Here is a 12,218-nt window from a genome sequence, read left to right as displayed (position 1 = left end):
TTTTCCCAATGACCTGTATGAGTACCTTATAACATTATTAGACAAATATTTACATAGGATCTACTATGTTTCTAATAGTTTGCTAGAAGAAGGTACAGTAGTGAGCTAGGCATTTGCAGCCCTTCTCCCTAGGACCACTGTAAACAACAGCAGTTTAAGTAAACCAAGTGTTTAATCTTGCCAGTCACTGTGCTTTGCTTTATGCAGTTGGAAGAGGAAATTTCTTAGGAAAGTGAAAGGAGAGGAGACTTGTGGGGAGAGCTAGTATCACATCTAACTCTCACAGAGGTAGCTATTACTATTATTTCCATTTACAGATAAGCAAAATGAAGAGTTGCCCAAAGTCTCATAACTAGGAGTGGGCAGAACTTGGACTGAAATGTAGGTCTGTCTGATGGCACCCACTTAACCACACATACATCCTCTCTTTCTCTCTCTCCCTTCTCATGAGGTAGAACTCAGGGCTTGGCATGTTGGTGGCTAAAGGATAGCAGCTCTCCTATAACTTTGCTTCAGTTTCTACTGAATACTTTGGCTTGCAAATGTGAAGGATTCTCTGAACCAAAAACTTAAACAAATTGTGTAGACAGCTGAGAAGGAACAGCTGCAGGTAGAAAAATGTGGCCGGATGCTCTGTGGGTGGGTGGGATCCATGTGCAGTCAGGTGGTGCTCAGAAGAGGAAGCAGTGACAGGCTTAGTAAGAGACACTGACAGATTCAACCACCCAGACCCCAAACCACAGTGGAAGGAGGCATCTTAAATGTTGTAGGATGCACTTTCATCAGGTTATGCAAATGTAGCTAGGATGTAGGTCTGCTTTACTTTGACCATCATTTGAGTAATTATTCAAATAAATTTTTAAAAAATTTTCCCCGTGAAGTTTGTCTGCTGTAAGGAGGTAAAAAATATTTGGGGGTTAAGAATCAGGATTATTGTTCAGATATGCACCAACAACTAGGTCAGGTGTATGATGTTTTGCAAGTTCCTAACTTCTTCCATTCTATGATTCTTCCTTTCTAGAACAAAGAAATTAGCCTACTTGACCTTAAAGATTTTGAAATTCTAAATGTCTCTGATGCCAAGATTTATAGAAAACCTATATTTATAGAAAACCTAATTGTACTATATCACAATTTGAATCCATTAAGACTATGTTATCCAATGCAGTAGTCATCAACCTCATGTGGCTATGGAACATTTGAAATGTGGCTAGTGTGACTTTTAATTGTATTTTTAAAATTAACTAAGAAATTGACATTATATTCAGTTATTGAAAACTTTTAGTATGTTTGAAACAATTTAAGGATGTGGGCCTCCATTTTCCAATGGTAAATTTTATGAACTCTATGTATAGATCAGGTGTTTTCTATAAAAATTTAGCATCTGAATTGAGAAATGCTGCATGTCTAAAATGTACACTAGGTTTAAAATGGTATAAAAAGGAAGTAAAATATCTCCATAATTATTGCTATATGTTGAAATGATAATATTTTGTATATATTGAGTTCAATAAGATCTATTTTTACTTTTTAAAATATGACTACTACAACATTTAAAATTACAAACTTTCATGGCATTTATTTTTTAAAATATTTTTTATTTGTTAATTATACTTGACAAATGTATTTTGACATATCATACATACATGGAGTATAACTCCCCATATTTGTGAGTATACATGATGTAGAATTACACTGGTCATGTATTCATAAACATAGGAAAGTTATGACTGATTCATTCTGTTTTTCTCATTCACTTCTCCCCTCCCTTCCCGCCACTCTGCCCTGTTCAATTAGGTAGATTGCCCACCCTCCCTCCCCACCTATTATGAATCAGCATTTCATTCTTCTTTATGGCTGAGTAACATTCCATTGTGTGTATATATTTCATTTCTTTTTTACCCATTCATCTGTTGAAGGTACTAGGTTGGTTCCATAGTTTAGCTATTGTGAACTGAGCTGCTATAAACATTGATGTGGTCACATCACTATTGCATGCTGATTTTAAGTCCTTTGGTTTGCTAAGGAGTGAGATAACTGGGTCAAATGGTGGTTCCATTCCAAGTTTTCTTAAGTAATTTCCCATACTGCTTTCCAGAGTGGTTGCATCAATTTGCAGTCCTACCAGCAATGTATGAGTGTACCTTTTCCCCACATCCTCGCCAACATTTATTGTTACTTGTGTTCTTGAAAACTGCCATTCTGACTGGAGTGAGACAGAAAATTAGTGTAGTTTTAATTTGCATTTCTCAAATTGCTAGAGATGTTGAACATTTTTTCATATATTTGTTAACTGACCATATTTCTTCTTCTGTGAAAAGTCTGTTCAGTTCCTTAGCCCATTTATTGATTGATTGGTTTGTTTGTTTGTTTTTTGAGTTCTTTATATATCCTGGAGATTAATGCCCTATCTGAGGTGCAGGTGGCAAAGACTTTCTCCCATTTTGTAGGTTCTCTCTTCACATTTTTTTATTGTTTCCTTTGCTGTGGAGAAGCTTTTTAGTTTAATACCATCTCATTTATTGATCATTGATTCTACTTCTTGTACTTTAGGAGTCTTACTGAGGAATTCAGTTACTAAGCTGATATGATGGAGAGTTGGGCCTTCTTTTTCTTTTAGTAGGCACAGGGCCTCTGGTCTAATGTGTTCATGGCATTTCTTTTGAAAAGATTTGGAGGTTATAGACTCTAGAGGGTGTCTGAATTGGTATATAGTGGCCCTAGTCAATCATGGGTGTTTCAGAGAAAAGAATTGTGTCACCCTTTGAGAAAGAGTCCTGTACCAGTCTGAGTCACTGCTCTCTTCAGGGAATACTTGCCCCAATTACTTTTGCTAGCAGTGTTTAAGAGAACTAGGGGATGTGAGGTCTTCTAAAGTCTATTTAGTTCTCAGTGCTTCCAAAATTGGGGTGTGCTGTAGGCACTATGGATAATTGCACTGTGATGTCTCCATCGGAGTACACCCTGCACTCCTATCTCTGCACTCCTATATCTGTTTGGAGGAGCTGTCTCCATCCACTATGCATCTGTTGGGTGAAGATTTGAATCATGTCTCTTTAGAAGCTGTTGGCTATCTTTGCATCTGGCTACCTTCAGCTTTGCCACAAATTTTTGGGTTATCCAGTTGTAGTAGTAGTGCTTGTTTTAGTCTTTCTACATGGATTGAAATATAAGATCTTGGCATAATAAAAAAATTACTGGTAGACTTTCTAAGAAGGATGTATCAATGGCAGGAGTTTTGAGGTTTTCTTCTCTGTGCAAAATTCAACCCTCCTTTGCATTTGTAAGTGGTAAACATAGCATCAGGGAGAATTACCTTCCCTGTTCACTATGTGGTGACTGGCCTGATGCTGGAGTAAGGTCACCTTTCCTGAATAGAACATAGTGGATATAGTGGTATGAACAGAGAGGATCACTGTCCCTGGACACAGGTGATGACTAATATGAGTGACCAAGAAGGACCACCATCCCTAGTTGGCTTATGATGACTAACCTGCAGCGTTTGAGGAGGATCACCATATTAGCTTGCTAGCAACAAATACAGAGTGAGTGGCTTAACCAGCAAAAATTTATTTTCCTCACAGTCTGGAGAGTAAAGTCCTAGGTCAAGTTGTCAGATTTAGTTTTTTCTGAAACTGCTTTCTTTGGCTTGAGAATAGCTGCCTTCTTGCTGTGTTCTTACATGGTTGTCTCTCTGTGCTGTGTCCTAATCTCTTCTTATAATGACAGCAGTCATTTGGGTTAGGATCTTCCCATATGACCTCATCTTATTTAATTACCTCTTTATATGCTATATCTCCAAATACAGTCATATGCTGAAGTATAAGGTATTAGGACTGCAACAAATGAAGTTGAATGGGAGAATTCAACCACTGTCCTGGGTCAGTATATTGCATTCCAGGATGACTATCTTAATGAACTGTGTGGTCAGAAGCAGTGACCATAGAATGGTCATCAGGCCACATGGGGATTTCCTATTGAAGGGAATGAGAACAAGAACATTCATCTCTGACACACTTATGAATACATTTAAGTAAATGAGGCGGAATGGAGGAATGTGTTGAGTCCTGGATTTTTTTTTTTTTTTTTTTGCAAGGTGACAGATGGTACATTCTCCTCCTTAGAACCAGGAATTTTTTGTGACTTGAATCACAGTGCCAAACATCAAGCAAATGTGCTAATGTCTTTTGAGGGAGCATGATATGTCTGTCATCAGGCACAAGGGTTAAGAATCTATTTAGGTACATGAACAGATAGAATGAATATAAGCCCTGTACCAAAGAACATAGGGTAAGGAGGTAATCAGGCTGAGTAGAAAGCAATGCGGATGAGGATATAGGTGAAAAGCTGGAGTCAAGGCAAAAGCAGGAAAGTGTAAGACATAAAGAGATCCCTAAAAGCTGAGTTGGTTAGAGCAGATGAATTAGGACCCAGGACATTGGTTTAAAATGGTGATGGGCTAAAGGTCTGTGTCTAGATGTGATATGGGACTGGGTTGGTGATAGCAGGAATAAAGGCAGATGGAGAATAAGAAGATTGTTTAAAACTGGCAGTTGATTAAATGTTAAAATTAAGAAGATTCAGAGTTATATAAACACACACACACACCCTACAAGGATGCAATTCTGAAATCTCAAGAAATTACTGGTTCTAGTACTGGTGTTGAGGATGTAGTATCTGTGTTCATGAAAGAAAAGATGGGAACAGTTTCATTGGTTGGTAGATTATAAAGGCACCTAGAAAGTCAATTTCAGTTTGTAGTTTTATTTCCATCCTAGTTTTAGGTTTCTCTAGTCAGCCCAATTGTAATCAACAAGAAATTAGCTGGAAATGATATTCTCCATCTGACAAAATTCACAGGATACACACATTAAACTGAGAAGAGGACTCAGTGTAAAAACAAATAGGCTTCATTAAATGGTTATGATGCTCTCAATGCACTTATCTTGGGGAAAAATACAGTATAGAATAACAGATTGCTTGATGGACATTTGCTTGGGTTAGTGTGAAAGAACAAGAAAACCTCTCCTTTAAAATTTTGGCAGAGTGTTAAAATCTTTTAAAAGCAAAAGGATGATTCTCCCAATAGTTTTCTACAACTATTGAAAATGTAACCAGGAACAGCTCAGGAGGCTGATGAAGGAGGATGGCAAGTTCAAAGCCAGCCTCAACAATTTAGGGAGACCCTGTCTCACCAAAAAAATAAATAAATAAATAAAGTTGGGGGGAACCAGGATAAGATGTGGCTCAGTGATTAAGCACCCCTGTGTTCAGTCTCTGGTTCCCAAAACAAACAAAACAGAACAAATTATATATACGTGTATATAGATGAAACGATATTCTCCATCTGACAAAATTAACAGGATACACACACATATATATTTTGCATCCAATTGCAGATCATATTTATGTTTATGTATAGTATGTATAACTTAGGATCTTTTACATATGTAAAACCAACTATGTCTTGCACAGAACTTGAACTTTTTCACTGTCTTGAAGAGGTAACAGAACCTGAGTGGGTTGCTATGGGCTTCCTTTTTTTTTTTTTTAATTAGCATCATACATGAAAATCAGCAATACATCCTATTATATGGACCCTCTCTACACTGCCTTCAGCCAGTGTGTCAGGACACCATTTGGTGGAGCGAACTTAAGCAGGGGGGCCCAGTTTCCACAAATCCCCAAGCGATGTTGATCTTCCAAGAACTTCTGCCAAGATGCAGCAAACTGCACTCTCCACTTGAAGGGTAGGTTCAGGTCATAAGGAAGATAATCCGAAAGAGTCAGAAACAGGTCTTTGGTAGGCACAGAAGTTTGATAACGACTTGCACGCACCTGGGACAAAATTTGCTTCTACCACTGTCCGGTTATTCACACCTCGTGGAATGACCAGACTGAATGTGGGAAGAGGTGCATTCAGAGTTACAGGACTGCGCGTGGCCTCTGCGAACCGCCTCACCCTTCCGGGGCTGCAGACACCCAAGCTCAACACCTGCTTGTAGGGCCGCCCAGCCACAGGGCTGTCGGGTGCGGGCCACGCCCTCTCACCGCTGGGTCCCGCCCCTCAGCACGCGCCGCTGGCTGGCTGGCGCCCCGCCCGTCACATGGCAGCCCCACCCTCCGCACACGCTCCGGTTGGCTCTCCCGACCCAGGGGGTGGGATCTAGCAAACTGCTCTGCCCCAGACGCTGCTGCAGTTTTCAAACCTCAACTGTAAACTTCGGTCCTCTTCTTCACCACGGTCGCCGCGAGTCACTTCGAAGGGGACCAGTTCACAAGTGTGGACCTCTGTCTGGAATAGTAAGCGTGGACTCTGCCAAGTTCCGAGTTACCCGGCGCCTCACCTGGCTAGAGCTGGAGAACGCGTCCAGTTGCGGCCACCCGCGTGGAGCGGGAAGGGAGCCCAGGGACCGGAGCCCCCTCCAAGGGGGCAGCCTGGAGAGAGCCTGCTGCGTCCGGAGCGGTCAGTGTACTGCGCCTCGCGGGTCCGCGGTCCAGCCGGGATTGGGGGGTGAACTAAGATTGCGACTCCGAACCCCTGAATCGGTTCAGAGACCCCGGAGCGGGTCGGGACTCTGGAGGGGTCCCAGCATTATGGCCGGGGGTCTTGGGTCTTCCCGGAATCCGGCCTTGCGGAGATGGGCTCTGAACTGTCGCCCCCCGTCCCACGCCGGCCCCGCCGCTACGGGCCCCTCTCCGCAGTCGGGCTGGTGTCCTGGGGCAGTCTGCAGCGAGTGCTCCCCGGGGGGCGGCCGGGTCCTCTGACCCGCTTTCCCATCCCGGGGGCCACTTGTGCGTGCGGTCAGCCTGCCCCCACCCCACCCCGCACCGCGGCCCCTCGGGGGTCGCCACGCGGCGGGCCCACCCGCGCCCTTCCACATCCCGTTGACGTGGTCCTCCGAATTCCCTTAAAGTTCCCTTCGTGGTGTCAGCACGGGACGTGTTCCTGTCTGCGCTGGGGGACACGTCATGTCCACAGCTGTCTGTCGTGAGGAGAAAGTTTGTGCTCATCTGTGGGGCATTTTCAGTCATCGCTTGTGAACAATTTTTTAAAATCAGTGAATAGAGGACAAGAAGAACTGCAGCTGTTTCAGTTACTTTTCAGTAATCAGCTCTTAATGGAATGCCCTGGAAACCACTTTGTGTACAAGACCAATCCTTAAAGTGTACATCTACAGGATGGCCACGATTTTGACTTTTACCCAGGCCCTTTGTTTTATTGTAGGTAAAAGCGCTTCATTTGCATTCCCTCAGAGGACTAGATAAATGGAGACAAAGTTGAAAGAAACTTTATTGCCAGCTGGTAGCTGGTATTAGATTTTCCTGTCTATCTGTGTTGGGACTAGAGACACTCAGACATGACTTTGCATTTTGAAATTAAGAAGAAAAATGCTTTTAAAGAGTCCAACCATGATACAGATCAGATTTCAATAATATTTGAATACATCAGGTCTTTGTATCACAGTCACCAATTGTTTAGCAGAGGTGATGTTTACATCCATGGTAATAATGAATGATTAGGTGAACCTTGCAGGGATGTATGATATGGTGTGGTCTGTCAAGTCTATGCGAATGTGTGTGCTGAAACGCAGAGTCTGTAGAACTGACTGAGCAAGTAGTGTATGTAACCTGGCATTTTTGAACCCAGGAGCACAGTTTTAATACAGGAAAAGATAATTTCTCATAGGTCCAGCATTCTGCAGTTTTATGGTAAACTGTCTAGAAGTAGTTTTCAGCAACTTCTCAATGTGTGTTTTATAAATATTAAATATGTGTTCTATAAATATAAAGTTGTATATTTTTAAAAAGGCATCTGAGCAGATGCTGAATTTTTAAGGAAATTTCTAATACTTAATAGTTGGAGTTAATAATAGCTGCTTTATTTTTAAGATGCACATTGTGCATGTTAGGTCATTTTTCTAAAATATTACAGTAAAATAAGTTTACTTGTATGGCGATATGTTTGAGTTATAATAAAAGCAAAGTTTTTGTAATTATTTGGAAATCTTTTTAGTGTGTGGATAGAATAATTTCTGTTTCTCTTGAGATTACTGTATAGTGAATTACAAGTTGGTTAAGATAGAATCAGTTTTTAGGAAACTGGAGCCTTGACTGATCACTGTCCGCATATTAATAACAAATTTGAAGAGACAAATTTGACAGACATTTGTAGCAGATATTTCTAATCAAACAATGTTATTTTTAAGCTTACACTGACAGTATTTTACTAGTAAACACTTAAACATAATTTTGGAAACTTTGTTTTGAAGCTGTTTACAATTAGAAGGGAGAATTTCCTTATCAAAATTTCTATTTTAATCCTGAAGACTCAATTTAAAACCCAGAATCAATTAAATCAAATACTGATTCATTCACTTAGTCTTGAAATTATTTCAAAAATGCACTTGTGGTATATTGTAGTGCACATTTCCTGTATGTAAAATTGGCAGATGAGAACATTGCTCTTGACCTAACTACTATTTTTGTGGTGCCCAGAATCAAACCCAGGACCTTGTTCATGTTCAACAATTAACTCTGCCACTGAGCTGCATCCCTATCCCTTGACCTTGACCTACTACTTTTAAAGGTTTTTTGATTGATTCTTGGTTGTTTTTGTTTGCTTTTGTTATTAGAATTCTTTTGAATTTATTGTATCACAAACATCAATAGTCATTTAAGTATTACCTTTCTATTTGGAAGAACTTAAAATGTATTCTGTTGCTTTCATTTTTCATAATATTGAGGACAAAATTCAGTGGTTTATTTTTAAGTAGTTTATTTTTATCTACATATGTTGTAATGTTGAAATTTTCAGGCATACTTTGTTAAATTTTTTCTTTATTTATCTTTTTCCCAAAAATATTTAACTTAAACTTCACTGCTTTTTAAAGCATGAAGTCAATTTCTTTTAATATTTATGTGCAACATGTCTTGGTTCATCCCTTACCCTTTTTCAACTACTCCAAAAGGGGGCGTTAGTTATGCATTAAGCATTGAAGAATTTAAGCAGTGAGATAGTAGTTGCCTCTTTAATCCTTAAAGGATCAGATTACATTTTGCATTCTGATGGTTACTGAATAAACAGTACTTCAGTGATGCTGTTGAGTAAACAGTAATTTATTTTACAACAGAAACCTAATTTTCCATTTGATGAATGACAAGCACTATGTTTGTTGGCCCACTCTATTTCCGTTTTTTTTTTTTTTAATGTCTTATCCTAGTTTACAATTATAGGATTTAATTCTTTTTCTGAAGGTGGGAAGAGACAGCATCAGGCCTTACTGTCTTGGCATGGTGTCAGGCCTGCCTGGGGTTGTTCCCTGGGATTTCAGCCCTTGGATAGTATATACTAGGTTGGTTGGACTAGAGTCAGTCTAGTTGGTTTTCCATTGTGATTTTCAGGAGATTAAATTCTTGAATTCTACTTTGTGTTCAATAGTTAAAAGCAAACAACAACCTGTTACTAGAATACATATAAGGAATATACCTTCCTTGAAATTGAAAACCATTATCATTTCATCCTTCAAACCAATGTCTTTACTGCCAATCTAAGGCTAATTAAAAATGGATCCTCTGCCATACAGCAGAAAGTTCTTCCTTTACTTTTGATGGATGCTATGTAATTAAATTGCCAGGTTCCTCTTTTTCCTAGGAACAACTGGGTTTCAGTAAATGTCCATGTAGACAGGAGGAATTGGTTCCCTGCAATCTTGTGGTTTGCGTTGCTTTCCATTGCCTTTCAGATTTACTTCACGAAAATTGAGATTTATCACTCTTTGATAGCACAAGTGTCTGAATTTACTGATTGAAGTATTTTCTTAAACTATTGATGTTCTTAGCTGACGTAGGTATTTACATAAAAACAGGGAGTCACATAGTCTGGAAAGACTGATAGATAGGAAATAAATGCTCTGTTGGCATCATATTGCAGTATATGATATAAATAATTTTGTGGATATCCTGTTTTGGCCTGAAATTCTCTAATAGCAATTTTAATGTTTCTTATTTTATTTAGTTAAACACTGAATTAAGCAAAGATGAGCTGTGTTTGCATCTCCAGTACTAATTTCAAGATAGATCGCAACCCCTGAAAATATGAGATGTACTTAAAATTTCATTCTGCTATATTTTATAATTCATATAATTCTATTGATCAAACATTTTTTAAAATTCCCACCAGGTACCAGACACCGCCTGATAATGTCTATTTGCTTAGGCACAGAAATAAAAGGCTGTTGGCCCTTTAGACACTAAACATAATTGCAGTCTAAGGTGTTAAGAGGTTAAGGAGTATGCCAAGGTTGTCTTATTTGAGGCATAAAGGAAAGACATTTAAATCAACCTGTGGATTTTTAGGCAAAGTGTCCTGGGAGGAGTATGGATAAAAAGAATTAGTCATTTAAGGAAATGTAGAAAGGGAGTTTCAGGCAGAGAAGTATAATCCAGATGGAGAGGGGAAAAAAAATGAGATTGGAGTGCAGCAGGAAACAATGGCAGTGTATACTTGGCTTCAAGAGCCTTGAGTGTTATTGAATAAGGGTTTTAGCTTATAGATTACTGAGCAGCTAATGAAGGAATCAAAGCAGACAATTTAATTCTCTAGATGTTTTTATTGTATATTGCAAATTTTATTTTCATAAAACTTTGTTATTTGATAACTTTGAAGTGATTTTCATGATGAGTATTTTTTAAATAGAGCTGTTTAGAGGTTTATGATGGATTGTTTGTCTTGCCTTTGATCACATCATATTTGCTTTCTCCATTCAAATAAGATAAGACTTAGATCAAACCTAACATGTCTTCATGTTTCTTTCTTTACCAATCCATATCTTCATTTTTATTGTAACTATTGTAGTGGGAATTAATGAAAAAAACTTTTGAAAATAAGTGTGAAGCACCATTATTAATAGTAGTGCTGTGTAATTAAAATCTTAATTGTATCTTACCTTCTTTTACCCTTTTATGGTAAAAAAGCACTCATTATGTCTATAATTGTGTACAGACACAAAATTTATTAAATGTCCCTTCAGATTTAAATTGGTAGAGCCTGATAAAATGTTATGAAATAGATTTCAAATGGAGTAAAACATATTGCTAATTAAAATCAGTTATAGAATCTATGAACTGTGGTAAAAGACAAGAAAATGTGAATTATTTGTTGAAATTGAGAGAATTTGATGGGGGAATTTAGAAGATGTAAAAGCTGATAGTTTTGGGGTGTCTTATATGAAGGACAGCCAGATATGTGTGAAAGGTTTGGAAGATAGAGGTGACATTCATGCTTCATTATATGCAAAACTGGCCAAAGGAGGAGAAATGAAAAAATATCTAGGCTGTGACAACTGGTTCAAGACAAGTGAATAGAAGGAAGATGAACTTAAGAAATGGAAATCAGATACTTAAAGCAATTTGTGTATATTAGCAATAAGTAGATGAGTTGAGCATTCAGTTTTCAGAAATGTACTTTCTTTTTCTGAGACATAGCTTGTGTTCTAACATATTCAGAGCCAGAGTGAAGTGTATCACAATACCCAAAATGCTTTTTGTATTGACATTTATTTAAAAAATTGCTCTTGCCCAACACTGTTTTCAGCTACATCTGTAGTCATACAAATGCCTGTAACATATTCATCTATCATAATAACCATTAGTACATATAAGTGCTAAGAATCTGTTAGGGTAAAAAATTAAACACACACACATCTAGTTTTAAGAAATGTAGTTAAGTAGATTGATTAATTACTATTTAAATTATCATTATTAATTTTAACCTTAAAAATTAATCTAAGCTCCTTTTTCTCCTAATATAACTAAAAATAATAGGATTTGTCAAACTTAATTTCATCAGTATATTTGGATATCACATTTTGAGTTTGTTTTTTGGGGTCCAGGATAAGCCTAAACTTTCATAAGTAATATTCTTAATAAATTCAAGGGTCTCAAGATTACCAGTTGTGATTCATATTCATTTTATAGAATAATAGCTATCAGTTCATTCAAAATTTACTCAGTGTTTTTTTCTGGGCAATATTAAAGGTATTCTCTTGCTTAGAGCATAGACACTAAATATATACCCTAAATTCTCATATGGACTCTGCATGAGAACTGACCTAAGATTTAGATAACGAATACCATTAGCTATTTGTCAATGCAGAGAAAAAGTAGAGGTCTTTAAGAACCCAATATATGATGGCTCTTGAACTGCAGGCTATGTA

At 38.1% G+C, this 12,218-nt stretch overlaps 1 protein-coding gene across 1 annotated transcript in view; it reads left to right on the top strand.

The window, feature by feature from the left end:
- Nucleotides 1–6,163: 6,163 nt before the first annotated feature.
- Nucleotides 6,164–12,218, top strand: part of Stk17b (serine/threonine kinase 17b) — a 32,530-nt gene continuing 26,475 nt past the window's right edge. The window contains exon 1 of the mRNA XM_005324353.5: nt 6,164–6,466. The gene's annotated coding sequence lies outside the window, so the exon portion shown is untranslated. The remainder of the gene's footprint in view (nt 6,467–12,218) is intronic.

This window comes from Ictidomys tridecemlineatus, chromosome 7 (assembly GCF_052094955.1).
Source record: "Ictidomys tridecemlineatus isolate mIctTri1 chromosome 7, mIctTri1.hap1, whole genome shotgun sequence".
Lineage (NCBI taxonomy): Eukaryota > Metazoa > Chordata > Mammalia > Rodentia > Sciuridae > Ictidomys > Ictidomys tridecemlineatus.
This window is presented reverse-complemented; position numbering and strand designations above follow the sequence as displayed.